The sequence below is a fragment of the Vanessa cardui genome, chromosome 5 (genome assembly GCF_905220365.1).
Source record: "Vanessa cardui chromosome 5, ilVanCard2.1, whole genome shotgun sequence".
In the NCBI taxonomy this organism is placed as follows: Eukaryota; Metazoa; Arthropoda; class Insecta; order Lepidoptera; family Nymphalidae; genus Vanessa; species Vanessa cardui.
Genome location: NC_061127.1, coordinates 6,971,259 through 6,988,179, shown reverse-complemented (window position 1 = coordinate 6,988,179; position 16,921 = coordinate 6,971,259). Strand labels below are relative to the sequence as shown.

The 16,921-nt window shown below is 31.4% G+C and overlaps 1 protein-coding gene across 2 annotated transcripts in view; it reads right to left on the bottom strand.

Moving 5' to 3' along the window:
* The window catches only part of LOC124529653 (brain-specific angiogenesis inhibitor 1-associated protein 2), a 199,483-nt gene extending 186,956 nt beyond the window's left edge, over positions 1 to 12,527 (bottom strand). For both annotated transcript variants that reach the window (XM_047103483.1, XM_047103485.1), the window contains exon 1: positions 11,643 to 12,527. The gene's annotated coding sequence lies outside the window, so the exon portion shown is untranslated. The remainder of the gene's footprint in view (positions 1 to 11,642) is intronic.
* Positions 12,528 to 16,921: the final 4,394 nt, after the last annotated feature.

Here is a 16,921-nt window from a genome sequence, read left to right as displayed (position 1 = left end):
GCTTTCTAACCACTGGGCCATCTCGGCTGTCAGTAAGTATAAAGCAAAGACAAAAGTATCAATATGGAAATGAAATACGTCATTTGACCAACTTGTTAGACATGAAAAAGTTCGGACGATTCAATAAGTTTTTGCTATAATTCGTTTAATTCGTCACGGCACGCTCGTGCGCCGGATGAAAGTGGCACCTGTCTCAGTTCTTGGCTGCCCGTGCGCAGAGAAAACAATCTTTACGGTCAGTGAACACTATCCGTATTATACCTTAGATTAATTGCAATAACGTTACACTGATCACTACGTGCTGTAGAATGAATGAGGACGGTTCCTCATTCATTCGGCTAACAATGTCGAGTTTTTATATGCTTTATTGATCTCGTTTGCGATTTAGGTGAACACAATATGTAGGAAACCTGCACATTTCGGTATATATTCTGATTCAAAAACATTTTCAAAGTGGAGCAATGTGGAATAAGCCGTTTATTCTTATCCTTGACAGAAGAGATTTGGGCGACTGTGAGCTTTTATACTGTTTCTGTTACATAAGTATTGACGCCACGGCGACAAAAAATATTTAGGTTAAATAAGGTCAGGTCTTTTTATTATATATATTACCTTTTTTATGATATAGCTTGGCGGACGAGCATATGGGCCACCTGATGGTATGTGGTCACCATCACCCATAGACAATTAAATTAAGAAGTATTAACTATTCCTTACATCGTCAATGTGCCACCTACCTCGGGAACTAAGACGTTATGTCCCTTGTGCCCGTAGTTACACAGGCTCGCTCACCCTTCAAACCGGAACACAAAAATACTGAGTTCTGTTATTTGGCGGTAGAATAACTGATGAGTGGGTGGTACCTACCGAGACGGGCTTGCACAAAGCCCTACCACCAAGTAAAAAAAATATAGCCTTACCTAACTTGTATTGGAAAATACGCAGGGTTTTTCTGCATTTCACAAAGAAGCTTTACTATGAACTACGCTATCGAGTAACAATTATTCAGACAAGCAAAGTGACACCGAGTGAACAGATTTCATATTTAATTGAAGCAGGTTGACGTTACAAACAGAATTTTCAAAGTTAGTTCATAATGAGCCATGTCTATACATATAATAAAAAAATTGGAGTGTCTTTTCGTAATATTAAAATAGCTCTTTTTTACTTAATGTATTTGTACTCACGGTACATATACCAAAATAACATTTTTCAATTTTTTTCTGTCTATATGTCTATCTGTTCCGGCTAATCTTTCGAACGGCTGGACTGAATTTTGACGGTACTTTCACTGCCAGATGACTGATATAATAAGGAGTAACTTGGGCTACAATAATATATTTTTTTGTTATATTCAAAAGCTTACAAGGTCGCGGGCACAGATCGTTAATAATAAATCTAAATTGACAACTTCTTCTGTTTTAAAATAAAGTTTGGTGACACCTCATTAACGAACAAGACTGTGGTCATTGTAAACAATTGACCTCTATATGCGTATTACGGATTGGACGGACATATTAAAATTAATGCGAATAAATACATTTACATTATGAATATTAAAGTCTGCATATCGTCAAAATGACGTTTAAATCCAATCGCTATATCAACGTAACGTACATAATAAAATATTGATACAAATATAATAATTTTATATAAATAATAATAGCATCATTAAGTAACAAATCATCAAAAGCATTTATGAGTCCCGACGGCTTATGTAATTATAATTATAATAAATAAAATATTAACGTGATTCACATGAGAATTGATAAATACAAACAAATAGATTTTATCTCAATTAATTGTTAATTATAATATGTTATCTGTGGCGGTGCCTGCGGCTTTTAACGAATTCCTCTCATATAATGAATTACTATATTTTTTTATTTAAATCGAAAAGGAGGTTTATTCTATTTTTAAACTCGTATTAATACTGGCTACACTGGTTTGGTTGAATAAAATCTATAACCAAATAAGATTGCAATTTTTTTATCGTTCAATAATATTATACGTTTTTATTTGTGTATAGACGCTACTTACTGTGTACTGTTACTAAACTTAACTTAGTAAAGTAGTAACGATCGCCGAGTGTTAAGCGTAGCTATCACACGATCAAGATAATAAAGATGACCCATTTGTCTCAGTTCTTTTGTAGTGCAACTCAATTTATTGTTATACATTAAATAATCTCAGATAGTATGTTAAAAACCATTAATAACGCAATTATAAGTACTAAAGTTCAAGCCATGAAGCATTTTGTTTTAACGATTCAAAATCATTAAAATCAAGCTAGTCCTAATCTCTATTGATTTGAGAAGCATTTGACATAATTAGAAACACAATAGTTACACAATGTGGAAATCAAAACTCTTCTACAAATTTAGAAAGAAATGCTATTTATTAGTAAAATAAAATTAATGAAACTGTTGTCCTTTAACAAATTAGTTTTATAACATATAGCTAATTATATTTTTTTATTGAAATGTACTCAATGTAAAAATTTAATTCCCAAATTGAGTCATAAAAACGATTGGTTAACCATTTTTAACATTAACCATTAACACACTGGATACGTATTCTGGTTTTATTTTTATTCAATTTGAAATTTTTTTGACTATTTCCTGAGATCTTAATTATTTCTACCATGAGATTCATATACAGTAGTTTCAGTAACAGATATAAAACATTAATACTTGTTCTAGGACTAATATCGTGTTATAATTACGAGAGAATTCTGTAAATTTCTTCTTAATTAAACTTTATGGCAAACGGTATAAGTTGCGTGAATAGCCCTCCTCCGCCGGACAACCCCAGAGAATTCCATAGGACATATATCTATACATATAATAAAATTGCAGTGGGGATCTTTATGAAATATTTGATGAAAAGATAAATATAAAATATAGTTTTCCTTATTGATATTGAAAACCTTTGTGGCTATACTCAAATGATTGATAAATTACCACCGAAACATAGATAATAAAACGAAAAACAATATAAATTGTAGAGTTAATTATTAAAAAAAAAGAGATTTTAATGATACTAATATGTTCGTTTTAAAACCTTAAATTCCCAAATGGCACTAATGCCGTGTTATGTTCAACAGTAGTTTAATACTTCAAGTCCTTTAAGTTGGTACCAGTCTGTCAATCCAAAACATCGACAATTTATATACCAGCATTTTTAATTATAAGAGAATTATTTCAATCATACAGCATCAATACATGATTTAAAATTAATACCAATCGCAAAAGGTCAATTAATATGATGAGCTGTTGCGAATACACGTAACGGTACAACACGAATTGAGGCACGCCTCGTAACGGTCAACTTGCCTGGATATTTGTCATTGCATTACGGAAATACATTTACCGATGTATAATATTATACAACATAACATATCTGAGAATCATTTTAGATGTCATCATCATTTATAGCCGTGGATATATTCTGAACGAACATACTTGTAGCTAACCGTAAAACACGATCGCAAATTCTCGGAAAGTTATTTTCGACCTTTACTATAATAATTAAAAGACATAAAAAAAAACTAATCAAAATGACGTATGACTGTAGGTCGGATATATATAATTTTTTTTTCACAGAAAAACTTTGAAGTTCTTCCTTTGATATTTAAGTTGCTAAAATAAAATATAGCCTCGGTAAAATGCTATTTACTAGATAACAGTCATACGAATACGAGACCGCGAATACGGGACATAGTAAAAAAACAAAATGGGCAAATGCTCTGTGAACTCGTGTTAATGTGGATAATAAAATACTACAAATGGTATTGTATGTATAATTTGTGTATACGATTGACTTAAGACAATCGGTTACTTTACTAAAAACACTCAAAACTAATAATTTCAATTTAATATTGTAACAATAAAATATTTGTATGTTAGAATTATATTACTGGCAACACTGAGATACTATTTATCTCTGCAGTTAAAAGTTAACAGGAGCGATTTGGATTTTATTTGTGAAATAATTCATCTCCTATTTTGTATAAACTGATAATTACATAGATGCATAATGTGACAAATATATTATTGATCTTTTTAGTTCAAATAAAAAGAAAATACTGTTCTATGATAAATAAACTAAAGCTAAATTTTGGAGCGGTATTGCAAGCCACCGCAAAAGCTGAGAGCCCTTATTTAGTGATAACGAAGAAAAGTGGAAACCATTTTTCGAGTATTAGTCCCCTACTAAGCGCGTTCCAGAAAAACAGTTTTTATCACAAGCGATACTTTATGGATACAGTCATTAATTACATTTTCTTTGGTTGTAACTTATAACTATTCAGGCTCATAAATTGTGTAAAAATCATATTATTTATAAGGAAGGAAAAGAATATATATAAACGTCATGGTTAGTATCTACACGTATCCCATTGGTTAAGGCATATCTAAATATTCGATCAAAACAAACGGTACACCGAATGGTATGAGCGACACGTCTATGAAAATATAAAATAAAAAAAAATTGTTTAAGAACATAATAATCCTTTTAATATTTTCTTTGTATAGGTACAGCTTTTTTTGACACCACTCGACCTTACGATCTTATTTCTTGAAGGAAATGTCAAGCGATTAAAAAAATATATAGAACCTTTTTACTAACAAAAAAATATTATAAGTGACCGTAAAAATCGTTAAAATGTAAGAACTAGCTTCGAAATAATTATTAAATTTCAACATTCAAACTTATTACTATTTAAATTTACAACGTACCTATGTGTAACTAAAATTATTCTCTCAGTAATAACTTGATGTACAGACCGTGAAGAGTTTCTTAATAAAACGTTTTTAATTACTCGCATATATTTAACAACTTACATTTATTGCAAAAGGGTTATACCTTTCATAAAACACATTATCTATTATACCACGTACGCGTTGCAAAGACAATAATTTTGTAACCAAATAATATGTTCGAAGGTTTTACTTCATCTAAAGTATGACCAATTATGTATACGGAATATTTATAAGGATAGGTTGCGCTATTTTTACAATAGTTAATAATATTGCTATTGTTAACTATTGCAATTTATCTTATGATATTTATCACGGCAAGGTTGATGCATTTTGAGATGGCTACGGTTGTCATCGTTAGGCCGGGGAATCGTCGCGAGAACTGTTCTTAAAATTAAAAAGTATAGGCACTGTTTTCTAATAGGCTCTTTCAAGCACTATTGTAGTGTCATTCTATGAGATAGTTTCAATTAAAACCTCTCATAGGATTGAAATGTAGATTATATTAAAATTATTCATTTACCATCTTCAGCAATTATATACAATATTATTAGTGACTTATGTTTAAATAAAATTTTACATTCCTTCCACCTCTCAAAAAACAATACAATTTCATTTTATGTAAATCAATTATGTCATACTATTGTGTTTTTTAACACATTGTCTTACTATCTGACTCAACGACCCGATTTATATATAACATATACATATAAATATTTATAAAAGCTATTGTAATAAAATTGCATTTGCATTTTGAATTAATTTTATTTGTTATTAAACTTATGTGTTATAAATATTGCGAAGTAAAAAAAATGTAAATTGTGATTACCTAAACAGACTTTTGATTTGTTCATATTCTTAAATTAATTACGTTACTTAATTACTTTAACATGAAGGGCTATTTTGTAACAAATGTAACCTTAATTTGCACAATTTAAAAAATGTATATGGGACGTAAACTGCATAGTAATTGTGTTGTAATAATGATTGTACTTTGTGTAAGCCCTTAAAGCCTCTTAAAGGTACGTTACACGTATCCAACCGTCAGACCGCAATACTCAATTTATTGTGTTCCAGTTTGCATGGTAAGAGTAATCCAGTGTAACAACAAGTGCAAGGGAAATTAAACATCTTGGTTCTCAAGGACGAGGGCGCATTGGCGATATAAGGAATGTTTAATATTTCTTAGATCAGATCAGATCATCAATGTGCTGTTGGATTACATCGTTTTTAAAGAGTGTTCGGTGTACATATAGTACTATGTATAGTCTTTTAATCTTACCTCTATTTGTCAATTGTCTAGCCTATGAATTTGCGATAAATCCAACAAGTCAAACTTTAATAATAAATGTAATATCTCATAGAAGTGTTTTGTTTTTGATATATAAGTTTTCTTATATCCTGGACAGATTTTTATAAGCTTTTATTTTAATTGCAATATTTATATGTTACTACTTACTGTGTTTAGGTCGAATCTTGAAGCCAAGTTAATATCGCCTATTCTTATCCGAAGGAGTCAAAGTAGGTCTGTACCTAATTTATATACCTTTTTTGATATATAAGTTTTCTTATATCCTGGACGGATTTTATAAGTTTTTATTTTAATTGCAATATTTATATGTTACTACCTACTCTGTTTAGGTCGAATCTTCTTCTTGAAGCCAAGTTAATATCGCTTATTCTTATCCGACGGAGTTAAAGTGGGTATGACCTAATTTTATACCACCTCAACCTTCGTTGGCTTAGACATCAAATATCATGTAGATAAGCTTGATATAAAATGACTTTTTTTACTAATTATTTATCGATGTTATCCTGGATTATTCGAGAACTTTCTGGAACGGTCCCATATTTAAAATTCCAATTTTACGCTGCACACCGCACAGATCATTACCGTTTAATGGTAATTGAATTACCATATTCACAGTTCGATCAATAATTATTTATCATTAAAATAGCCCGCGGAACACTGACAGCGCTGCCAACAAACATGATTGATTATATAAGTCCCTAATTCAATGAATTAATTAACGAATAATGAAAACACGAGAACACTTCATAGTTATGATATTTTGAATCGTATTTTTCTATAAAAAACAAGCGCTTGAAAACTACGCCTAAGCATTCATCGCAAATAGGATCCTTATATATTACAAACTAGCTGTTACGCGCGGCTTTGCTTATTACGTTGCTAATTGATATATAAAGAGGTCTTATCTCTCTTTTATTTTGGTATAGGTTTGCGGACGAGGATATGGGCCACCTGATAGTAAGTGATCACCATCACCCATAGACAATGACGCTGTAAGAAATATTAACTATTCCTTACATCGTCAATGTACCACCAACCTTGGGAACTAAGATGTTATGTCCCTTGTGCCTGTAGTTACACTGTTTGTTTCCACAAAAGTAGTCCTTGTCCTTTCTCAGGCTCTAGACTATTTATCTACGAAAATTTTATTTAAATCGGTCCAGTAGTTTTGGCGTGAAAGCGAGATAGACAAATAGAGTTACTTTCGCATTTATAATATTAGTAAGCATATAAATAATAAAAAATAAATATGAGACAAAATCACATACAATAATCTGATCCCAATGTAAGTAGTTTAAGCACTTGTGTTATGGAAATTAGAATAACGACGGTACCACAAACACCCAGACCCAAGACAACGTAGAAAACTAATGGCAATCTACATCGACTCGGCCGGGAATCGAACCCGGGAACTCAGAGTGGCGTACCCATGAAAACCGGTACACACCACTCGACCATGGAGGTCGTCAAATATTATGGATATATTATAAGATCTTAAAGATATTATCTAAATATTATAAAACATTACAAAACGTATTTGATAGTTCAAGTACGATGACATTGCCGACTAATTTTATTTTATACCAATTATAGATTACCAGTTCTTTATACCGAATTGTATCGAATTCGATTCAGTAGTTTGACCGTGAAAGCGTGAATAATACAGACTGAGATACTTTCGCGTTTAAAATATTAGTATGGATAGGTGTGCTTTAGAAAGACAATCAAATATAATAATTTATGGTTATCATACAAATCTTTTGAAGATCTTGGTGCTCATTCTACCACGCCACATGGATGGTGCGGTGTTACACATATGGGTTTTTGTCCAATACCTATTTATATTTTACTGTCGAATCTATATTCCTATATCAATATTATAAATGTGAAAGTAACTCTGTGTATCTGTCTGTCGCTATTTCACGACCAAGCCGCTGAACCGAATTTGATGAAATTTGGTATAAAGCAAATTTAGACTCCAAGGAAGAATGTAAGCTACTTTTTTGCTTAACACATGTTAACCAACTGTAAAATGCGAGCATAGAGGGTGATTTCTAGTATTACTATAATTCTTCTTGAATAAAAAAAAATATAAGAAACTTCATTGGTTGCTCACTGATTTACATCCGTGAAGAATGAAGGGAGAATGAGAAATGAAGTTTCTTATATTTTCCTTTATTAACAAAGTCATCGCGACTACAGCATCATGTATTGAAGTGCTAAATCATTATCTTTGATTGATTCTCATTTATTTTCGTCAGTTTTTGATTCAGAAGTAATAAGCTAAGTGAACATAGGAAGAAAAGGCTTGTTTAAGACATTCAACCCCCGTCATTAATCTCTCACTCCCCGGTCTCTCTTGCGCGCCCTTGTCTCTTTCTTCAAACGAGCCGCGGGCAAGCGACGAGGGCAATGCGCTTCAAGAAAAAAAACCGGTTTACTCCGGTTACTGGCACTCAAAAAATGACCCAAATAATATACGAAGTAAACATAAAAAAATATTTTTTGGAATAATACTTCATCAAAATTTTAACGAGTAAAACATATCAGATAATATATTTATTTATGTATTCTGTCTCAAGCCCGTTATTCTAATGTCTGGAAGAGATTGCTGATTTTACTTTAGCAATAACATAACCGTTCATCTAGAACATTTTAATTATTTGTCTGTATAGTATACAGCTTACACGTGTTCGTACATTACAATAGGGAATATAATATTTGTTAAAATTTCAAGTCAATTAATTTAGAACATAGAGTAAATTCCTAATTACAATCGACAAGTGTCATAGGTACTTCAATAATCATAAACAAACAATAGATATTCATTGACTGTTTTACAAAGCTCTCTTCAAAGTACAATAGAAAACACATATTCAATAACAAGCAATGTATAATACACATTTATAACTTTCCTCGTAGCATTTATAATGAAATCTGCAATTGATATCGTATCATTTCGCATTCGCGTCTAGATAATTTATATACTCATAGATTGAAATCTGTATCTCATCATTGAATACAATGAATAATATGAATCAAGAAGTAATAAGCAAAAAATACAGTTGACCTTCTTAGATGTGTCTGAAGCCGACACGTGATTATATCAAGTGGAGCAGCCTAACATGAAAACAAAACATATTCCTTATTACGAAATACAGCTACAATTAAAACAGAAATATTGATATACGGTATACTAAGTATCGTTCTATATATTTTTTATACATTTTTACGAAAACGTAATATTGCATTTTTACTTTTACTTAATGCCCTGGGTTCCGCATATGTTCTTACGCAACGGTCTCTTAATTTTGAAGAGAAATTTAGACATGTATCAAATGTCATTCGATTTATTATGAATATTCAGAATACCTTGAAATAAAACTGAAGTAAGTTTAATCACAATCATATATATGAGCAGGCAAAGACAAAATAGTTCAATACACTTTTCATGTCTGTTTGTCATATTTTGTTTTTATTTCCATCGAGGTTAAATATTTAGTGTTGCCAATAGAAAAAATTTCAATTAAGAGAAACACAATCAAAACATCTGAATTCCATTTTTGATTTCCTCAAATGTTAAATAACGACTTAAGTTCAAATTTAGAACACTGGGTGAACAGTGATATAAATAATAATCATGAATTTTATAAACTGATTAATAAATTATCTGTTATTGTGTAAATAAATAAAGGATGATATTGACGATCTCTCAGTCCTTAAAGTATTACCTAATAAAAGGAACCTTTTAAAGATAACCCCCAGACATAAACTCTCATGAAATATATATTTATGGACATAGATAATGTTAAATGGTTTATATATTTATTTCCCGTAAAACTTTATTATATAGTAAACTGTAATATATTTAATACAATTTGGATGCATGCGATTTGGTCTATCCGCACTGATAACTTCACGATTAATGTTCTTAGAGATAAGATACATTTAATTAGGCATTCATTATGCAGTTACGCGTCAGATGAAAATTGTAGTCGATATTTTTTAGTCCACAAATGGATGGGATCCCAATGCTAATGCCACACCACTTAATATGCAGGGTTGACAATAATACGCACACAGCCATTGACAAATATTTTTCAAATTATATATATACTAATATCAAAAATGCGATAGTAATTCTGTCTGTAACTTTTTCACACTCAAACCGAATAACCAAATTTGATTAAACTAAGGATGAAGCAAGCTTAAACTGCAAGGAAACTACTTATATGTCTAACACATAATAATAAACCCGTAAAAAAAAGTTATTAATAATATTAATAAAACATTAAGCCGAAATCGCTTTAACTCAAAACGTCTATTTCAACCAACCAATTACAAACTCACTAATACGTATTAATATAGGTAAATATTGTGTTACTATTAAACTATATGCTTATTCAAAGTTAAATTGATTTAATTATCATTAAGTCAGTTGGACTGGTGACGAATGGGGACAACACGAACCCACAGATCCAACGATTAGCATAATTTTACAAAGGCCCTTTATCATGGTAAAGACAGCACGCACTGGCTGAGGTAAGTTTGTTACAACAGATTTGTAATTGACCCAATTATGAATTACCCGGCTCATAAAAAATATGAAATAAGATATGATTTGAAATATCGTAATGTTAATAAAAACTCGAATTTCAGCGGCGTACCCGACCGTTTTTAGGGCTTTTTTTATAAATAGCTTTTAAAAAGGACTCCTTAAAAGTGACATTTTTGTTTGGCTGACGCATTAACTTAAGACTAAATTAGGAGCTTACATAATAAGGGACAATTAATTTGGTTCCCTTCAAGAGGGACAATTCTCCATATAATAGTCTTAGTATTCTATATTCTACTTCCTAGCTTTCAGATTACAGATTTCTATTTAAAATAAGAATATTTTTTAAAAGTAGAATTTAAGAATAAATATTTTATATTTATGAAACACTCAAAAACACTCTTTATTTATTAACTAAAATAGCACATCGACCAGTATTACATAAATAAAATATAGATTACCGAACAATATCTACTTGTAATGACAAACTAGTGTTGTAATCGACCGAAATCGATATTATTATTCGTAATCGATTATCTCTACTATAATATTTAAGTGACGGTAAAATTGAGTTCGTTTTTTTCTGTAAAATTACATCATAAACCTCGAACAGTATAATATATATTTCGAAATGCAATAACAGCAACAGTCTTATACTTTTTAATGTTATAATAATTCTAAACATACAATAATAGAAACCGAGTTTAATTATAATTTAATATACTGTTACTTACATGTATATATATTCACCCCTAAAAGTAAGTTAAATGCTAATAAAGCTGTTTTCGTTTAAAAAAAATCATGGCGTAACAGAGTACAGCGCCGACTTAATGATATTTCATTTTTACATTTTTTCCTCATGAATACTTGAAGTGGGTCCCTTACTTTAAACCAAAAATATTATCTTGGCAAAAGCAATTTGCATTCATCGTTTTATGCCAATTTTCTAGCATTAACATTTTTATGCAATATAATAATCTTAATGTACAACAAAATCTTAATAAAACTCACTTACCGTATAAGGAAGTAAATAAAAATCAAGCTTCAATAGTCGAGACACAGTTTTTATTACAAAACTGAGTTGATATCGAAACTAGTCCAATATAAGTTTAATTTCACTTTTCAAATAGATCGTTCCACTTAGTCACTCAATTTAACACCAAAAGCAAAGTCCTTACACAATTGTTTTACCTCGTCTCAAACGCTCGGTTTCACTTTCCACTGGGTATCGTAATCAGTCACGAATCGGAAATGGCTGCCGGCTCTCAAATTTCCGATCGCGATGTTCGTAAAAGTTATGCCGAAGCGATTCAGTGCGCAACGGGAGCGGGAGTCCCTGCAACTAGCACGCCGCCCGACTGCCGAACAGCGACTGTGATAACGACACTTCTTACGAATGAACCTGCGAACCTCTGTATAGTCAGCGTATAAGCTCGCCTCTCTCTCTCGCCGCCCCGTCTACGCACTAAACGTATCTCTATCGACTCCCGCTTAACCCGATCTCGACCGTCCTATAATCAAAACAAGACACACTTTGAATCGCTCCCCATCCACGAACTCGCTTCGTTCACATCGCGTAACGAGTTTACGGTACGTAAATCGTAGTAGATTTGTTTTTCAGCCCGGCCACAGTAATCCAGTTCTTGGCTCTGGGACTCAGAGCGCTTTTTTCCGAATCGTTTCCCGTTAAATAGAGCCTTCTTTTTGTGCGGCCGGCACCCGGTAACCTATGTAAGGAACTCGAAATAACCGCTATGGACAAGATGCCAACTTTCTAAACTAAACCTATAAGACCGCGCTATTGGGACCGTGAATTACGTTATTTTTATTGGAAGTCACAATAGTCGGAACAATAATAATAAAGCATTTAGGAGATTGGATATTCTGGCGGCGACGTGTTGTAATTTGATGTTTTTGCATGACGCGGTTGTCGTCTATAATGGTTATTACGGCCGCGGCTGTGACTTCGGTGTCAATTATCTGCCTGTGGTCGAAGCCCCACAAGCCCACAGCACTGAGCGCAAATTGGATTCCATTCGCTAAAGCAGATTATTCTTTCGAAAGGTTGTGCAATATTATATAAGAAACCTTAATTTAAGCCTCTTACATTTCTTAAAATAGACTTAGAAATAGGTCAGATATATCGTTTCTGCTATGCGACACCAGAGATATCATCCAATGAAACTGAAACTATTCCCATAAGATATAGAGAAGTAGTCATATATACTGGATAACAAATATTGAAAACCGTAAACCCTTTCGTGATCCCGCGACGATTCCAAACTAGGTCAGGAAGCATGGTCGTAAACTAAGGGAAATTTCACATGTACAAACGCAACGACAACACTTTTATTAGCTATCTTTATATAAATGTATTAAATTCAAACCACACTTTCGTAGTTTTAATTTTAATTTTTGTTATCATTGAAACGACCTTATGTTTATTTAATATTAATACAATACACGAAGTAAAGCTATGTGCAAAACAGTAAAAAAACATAAGCCACAGTAATCTTGTTACAAAACTAATATTAGTAGAAAAGTAAATGTCACAAGTGGATAGCAATTCAGCGAAAAAAAATACATTTTTACTGATAAGTCATATAATAAGGAAGCCACATCAATGCGGTCACTCTCAAGAATCTTTTTATATTGGTCTCCAGTGATCAACCTTACGAAAGCCATTTGTATCTGCCGTAAGGAAAAGTTAACACGGCCATAACTTGAATTGTTGGCGTTCCATTTTCGAAAATACAAATATAATATTTTTATAATCCAAATAATACTTCATTTATCATGCTTATAAGCATATATGGTATAAATTAAATTAAATTTTAATACTGGAAGATGAAATATTTCTGAATTTATTTTTAATGCTAATAAATATCATGTAGTTCACAGCTACAAATATGATGCGTTATTTGGATATTTTAAAGGAATAAATACTACGAAAACTTTTTCATTTGTAAAAATAAAAATTGTTATTGTAACTATATAGTTCAGTACATTAATGAGTCTCTAATGATGTTTAAAGGATAGTGTGAGGAAAATGTTTGATAATATAAAATCAGGGTCCTTATGTGTGTTTTGCGTATCTTAATGAATAAATTTATTTAATTATAGCTTAGAAAGAAAATCACTTTATGTAAATAAATCTTAAATACGTATTTGATAAGATTTCTTAATACATTTATAGGTCAAAATATTAAATAATAGGCATTTCAATAACCTATTTTTGAAATAAATTAAAATTAAAAATCATTTTATTGAAGGATGGTCTTACGACGCCTTTGATTTGTCTTTTGACAAATACAAAAGATTTAATTTAACTTAAATCTCTCATTTCCAATGAAATATATAGATACTCGGAAAATCATATTGTTACATTTGATATAAAAAAAAAAACAATTACCGAGGCTTGTCAGTCGAGTGACTATTATATAAGACTAGACATCCCAAGGTCTACTAAAATTTACGTAATTGGCTATAAGATACAGTGTCTGTAAATTAATTTAGTTTTACATTTTTCGTAGTTTATATATAAACCCAAGTCACGTACTTGGGTTTATATTTATTAAGCGTAATTGTGTACGCGCCTTTATTTAGGTTAAACATGATAATACTGATTGTTGACTGACTAGAAAACTTTAATACTCCCCGGTATAAAAAAACGGGTATTAATTTACACACTTTATACATCTTATATAATACATACACATCAAAAAGCAAACTACACACATGAAGTCAGAGAAACAAAAAAAAGCATTAAAGTATATTGTTTTAATCTGTTCTCATTTCAAAGGGAAACTTCACAACTGATCTTTTATTAATGTGCAGTTTAAACATGTATTATGAACAAATAATATGATTTACTTGCAGTGTGTATCTTAACATGATAAAATTGTCTCATATAATATCTTATATTCGAACTCTTCTGACGGATATCAAGCCTGTCCATAGAGACCTACCTCTTTCATTCAAAGCACTTCGGCGTCGTCCTCGCATTTCATTGAATAACAGTTATGTCAAAATAGAAGTCGAATAGTTCACAATTGATATATTTCTCAATGTTACATAACACTAGGAACATACATGACATTTTAAAGTGAATCATAAATATCAAAAAAATTTAATCAACACAAAAAGACAAAGTAAAATAAATACTAGTGATAACCTTTAAAAAACGAGACTGTTTGGAGCTTATTCCACCACTCGTCCAATACGGATTGGTGGATGATGGGGATGAGTTTTATCAGACATATTTGTTACTGTTTTCTGCCATGTAAGTAAAGTAAAGTAACAGCCTGTAAATTTCCCACTGCTGGGATAAGACCTCATCTTCTATTACGGAGAGGGTTTGGAACATATTCCACCACGCTGTTCCAATGCGGCTTGGTGGAATGCACATGTGGCAGAATTTCGAAGAAATTAGATACATGCAAGTTTCCTCACGGTGTTTTCTTTCACGAGAACGAGATGAATTATAAACACAAATTAAGCACATATATATAGTGGTGCTTGCCTGGGTTTGAACCTGCAATCCTCCGGTGAAATGCACGCGTTTTAACCACTGGGCCATCTCAGCTCTATAGCTAAGTAGAAGATGAATTATGCACATGGCAATATTTTGATTTGCGATTTCAAATACGGGAGAATTTGGAACCGTAATCATCACTAAGATCTACGTGTTCTGTCGAATGGATTGTTCATTTATGCTTTAAAAAAAGCGAATACTGAATTATAGAAAAATTAAACCTTGCATATTTTCTTTTCCCTCTCTGGATATAATTTAAATCATTGTTGATCTTATTTCTTATGTTTTCTACGACGCTAAACCACCACAAGTTGACAGCGATGACAACAATAATAATAAATTTTGTCGTATTACAGTGAGTGCATCAGACGGCATCAGATATGATACGACTACTTCATAACAATCACTGCTCGGGAGGTGTACTAGTAATATTAGTAATACTACACGTCTTATACACGTATACTATTTAGTTATAAAACAAGCTTAGCGAAAGAAATTAAAAAAAAATAGTTTTCTTTTATTTCAACAAAAGATGACGATGAAATTTTCTTTACTTTCTAATATATAAAATAAAACGCTTTGTAAATGGAATGCGGTGTATGAGATTTTTTTTAACAACAATTTCATTCTATTATTAACGTTTAAATAGTTTCAACGAATACTTCACTCAAAAAATTAGGTCGCTATTATTAATTGTTAAAAGTCAAAATAATATTTTTTTTTCGTCGTCATTACCATTTCAAAATTTATAAAAATACGATAGAGCCAAAATAATAATTATTTTTATTGATAAAGCGGTCATAATTGACTAGAAATACTATACGCATATAATGAGCGAGGAGCCCAGAGAGGCACAATACACTTTTATGGGCCTGTTATTTTTTATGTTGTCAGCTGTTTGCACGCCATGGACAAGATTGGCGACAGTTTAATAAGGGCCGTTGTTAACTCGGAGCCAAAATACGAATGCGTAACATGTGGCGATCTGAGTGACATTTAAAAACCAATAATATGTAATCGTTATTTTTTACGTATATTTAAACGTCTAAATATTTTTCTTTCACAAATACTTATAAAAAATTAAATAAATCGCATTTTTCAATGTTGAAGAGTAAATTTTTTTATAAATTCAAATTTCACCAAGGCGCAAACTGTAAATCCTATCCTTTTATTTAATGTGCTTCATTAAAATAACCTTCAAATAATTATCAAAATGCTTTACATAGTAATATTTGCATTTAAATTAATGAATTATATTAAAGAATTAAATTAATAATCCATGAAAGTAAGCAAGACAAAATGCTATTTCATGCGCTCTTATTAAAATGGCACATTCGTAAGAGCATGATCTCTTCGAGCTATTAACCCAAATGTTTGCTTTTTCTCTCGAAAGTTAAGCTATGTTACATAAGAACATGTAAAGGACAAAGCTATTGTAGGAGAAATGGCGCAACGCTCCCGTAACAATAGATCGTAGGCGATCATACCGTTCAATAGACGCCATGTTGTATGCATTATTCATGTAATGCAGACTTTTCCAAGAAATCGCCTAGTACGTACAGATAAAAATGTACACAGATTATAATAAGACTTTGATGGATGAGGAATTTGGGGATACATGATTAAATTTGAATATCCCGAAAAAAGGTTCGATATAAATAATCGACAATTTACCGTTATTTTATTTAAATTTGTAAATATCAAATTTTAATAACAACAACTTACTTTTCGAATAATAAAAACCACAATCATGCCCTTTA